We start from the raw sequence: 4,149 nt of genomic DNA, 5'->3' as shown, positions 1-4,149 counted from the left end.
AACATTTTATACATGTACAAATGTAAATATAAAAGGAAACAAAAATCTAAAAAAAACAAAGCATATTGAAATATTCATAACAAAAACAAAGATATAAAAACAAAGCATATTGAAATATTCATAAAAAAAACAAAGCATATTGAAATATTCACAACTCAAATTGCACATCACTACTGGAAAAAATATAACACAATCAAACTATCTAAAAAATGATACATTCATCCACAATCTTGACTTGTAGAGCTCTTTTAGGGACTTCATTACTGCTAATACGCTCTAAAAGAATTGTGCTTGTTGAAAATTTTCTTTTCATTTTCTTATGACATCATTCTTACATGTAAGCGTTTATGTTAGGTGTTTAATGCTACATCAATTACTTAGAAAACATTTTGAAAAGCTATTTGAGAATATGAAAAGACAAAGGAGTTTCAAATCAATGTGGTGCTTAGAAATATAGTCATTTGAGAATATAAAAAGACAAATGAGTTTCAAATCAATGGGGTGCTTAGAAATATCGTCATTTGAGAATATAAAAAGACAAAGGAGTTTCAAATCAATGTGGTTCTTAGAAAAATGCTTCTATTATAAGATACTATGCGAACTCCCGCGCGTTGCGCAAAACAATCTATATAGTTGAAATCTTTACAATTTTTTTTAAATATAACAATAACGTTGTTGTTAAATTTGATACAATATTTCGTAGACTAAATTGATATCATATATATATATATATATATATATATATATATATATATATATATTGATTATTTTGAATTATATAATAATATACACATATATTATAACTGTATAATCTCAACCGTTTGAATGACTTCTATCCATGAGTTACTCATGAATAAAATTAAATATAATATATAGATTAATGTTATTTATAGTTTTTGTTATTGTTAATAAATTTTCTAAATTTATTTTCTAAACTTTTTAATTTCTATTATTATAATTATTTAAAACATCAGACATTGTTTTTTGATTTTAAAGGTAACAATATATTCATTTATATAGAATTATTTTTAACTATTGTTATTGTAATTTATTAAAGCTACTTATTTGAAAACTTTTAATGATTATAAAAATATCTTTAGGAAATATTTTAATTAAATTGATATTATAGATTAGTTTTTGCATTTAGCACTACAATTTATCAATTTTAACTATTCACAAAATATTCTTTGGGTTTTTTTGAGTGGAATGATACTTATATTTAAGTTAACACTGTAATGTTATATTTCAATTAAGAGTTTAAGTATTTTGTCCAAACTGTTCCAAAGTTGTAGCTTTAAATTGATAACTGTTTACATACAACAACATATTAAATCTAATAAGTTAAGTATAATATGTTAAAAGTTAAAGATATAACTTTATAAGTAGAAGTAAAGATATTATTTTAATATTAAAATTTAGTTATTTATGATTATACTTTAGGTTTGATATTTATTTAACCTTATTAACGAAATTATAATCATTATTAGAAAGACACTATAATTTATCACTTTTAACTATTTACAAAATATTATTTGGATTGTTTAAGTTAAACTAAAATTTATATTTAACTTGGTCCTGTAATGTTATATTTAAGTTTATAATTTAAATATTTTATACAAATTGTTCAAAAGTTGTAGTTTTAAAATGATAATAGTTTATATCCAACAATATATTAAAACTAATATATTAAGTATAATATTTACAAAGTTAAAAAAAACATAACTTTATAAGTAGATGTAAAGATATTATTTTAATATTGAAGTTTAGTTTAAATATGATTATACTTTAGGTTTGTTATTTATTTAATCTTATTAACCAATTATAATCATTATTAAAAAGAAATTGAAAAGTCATGTGAGTTTCAAATAAATGTGGTGAAAAGAAAATTGCATAGGAGTTTCAAATTAATGTGGTGAAAGAAAAAATGATTCCTTTATAATATAGTATGATATGATATGATATGATGATATAATATGATGATACGATATAGATTAGAAAGTAATTGAAAAGTTATGAAGGTTTCAAATGCATGTGGTGCAAGTAAAAATGTATATTTTCTAAGTATACTAGAGGAATACCCGCACGTTGCGCAAAATGTTAGTATATAGTTGGAATACTTATAAATATATATGCTTTTGTTAATCATAACAATGAGGTTGGTGTTAACTTTGATATAATAATTTTTATACGAAGTTGTTATTAAACATTGATTATTTTGAATGATATTACCATGTATACATCTATTACAACTATATAATATATATCTTCTCAATGAGTTTTACTCGCGAGTTACTCATAAAAATAAATTAAAAATAATATATGGTTTAATATTATTTATAACAGTTGACTTTGTTAATTAATTTTAATATTTTTTTAAATTTTAATTTCTATCATTGTAATTATTTAAAAACATCAAACATTGTTTTTCTTTTTAAAGGTAACAATATAATTTTTTACTTAATGTTACTTTTGACTATTGTTATTGTGAGTTATTTTTAAATGATTTATTAAGAAACTCTTAATGATTATAAAAATAGTTTTAGATTTTTTTAGTTATTTTGGGATTACATTTTAGGTTTTGCATTTAACCCTACAATTTAAATATTTTAACTATTTATAAAATAATCTTTGGATTTTATTTTAAGTTTAATTGAAATTTCAATTTAAATGATCCCTTTAACGCTATATTTAAATCAATAATTGAAATATTTTATACTATTCAAAGTTGTGAATTTAAAATAACAATAATTCAGATTTAACAACATATTAAAACTAATAAGCTGAATATAATATGTTAAAAGTTAAAGATATAATTTTATAAGTATAAGTAAATGATGTTAGTTTAATATTCAAATTTAGTTAATTTAAGATTAAAATTTAGCTTTTCCACTTATTTAAGATCATTAACCAATTTATAATCATTATTAGAAAAAAAATTGAAAAGTCGTGATAGTTTCAAATGAATGTGATGCTTTGAAATAAGCCTCTTTTATAAGTATACTAGGTGAATGTCCGCACGTTGTGCAGAAACACATATATAGTTGAAATATTACAAATATATGTTTTTTTTAATAAAACAATAACGTTCTTGTTAAATTTGATATAATAATTCGTATACTAAATTGATATAATATATTGATTATTTTGAATTATATGATAATATTGATGGGTTTTATACAAACAATCCTATGTGTGCATGCAACCCTAGAGTTGGATCTATGTTATCACTATTAGTTATACAACATTATGAACACTTGAAGAACCCTAAAAGGCTTCTAGGAATTTCGAAATCCACAAGGAAAGATGAAACACATACCTCTTGTTGTTATATTGTAATAACAACTTAAATCTTGAATCTTCTTGTCTTTGAAAGCAAGTACCACAAGTGTAGTACCTCTAATGGCTCACAAACACCAAGAGCAAATGGAGAGGTAAGAGAGAGAGAGAGAGAGAGAGAGAGAGAGAGAGAGAGAAGAGGTATGAAATTTATCCCTAGGAACCCTAGACAAGGCATGGACGAATTCTTATGGCCTTAGGGGTCTTTATATAGGTGTATAGATTAGGGTTTCAGTCCTTATCCTTATCTAGTTGCTTGCCCACCAAGCAATCATAAGATAAGCCTTGAAATCCCCTATCCTTTATCCTTTGGACGATTTCAAGGATATCTTATCCATTGAATTCGTCCAACCTATATCTAGGATAACCATTACCCTATTTTGTAACTATCACATAATTACAATTCAGCCCTTCTAGTTTAATTAATTACAGTTGATCACAAAATTAATTCTTAATTAATTATTGACCAATATTAATTAAACAAATATGATTTCTCCTTTAATATATTATTCTTATAACATATTAATAAATCATAATAACCTCTTTCTCTATTATTTCTCCAATCAAGTTGCTTTGGTGAAGGCAACTTAAAAGGACCATGCACAATCGGGTCAAGTACTTGACAAATATGGTTACGGGCTTAGACACTAATCCAATAGTCTCCCACTTGGATAAGTCTAGTAACCACAAATGTAAGTACAACTCGATTAGCAATCGTAGCTCTCAAAGACACTGTCGAACTCTGATCTTATCAGTAACCTGTCCTTTAGATAAGGGATCATATATTCCTCCATTCTAGATATCGTATAGACG

This window comes from Lactuca sativa, chromosome 7, assembly GCF_002870075.4.
Source record: "Lactuca sativa cultivar Salinas chromosome 7, Lsat_Salinas_v11, whole genome shotgun sequence".
Lineage (NCBI taxonomy): Eukaryota > Viridiplantae > Streptophyta > Magnoliopsida > Asterales > Asteraceae > Lactuca > Lactuca sativa.
The sequence above is the reverse complement of the archived record's forward strand: the minus strand, read 5'-3'. Positions refer to the sequence as shown.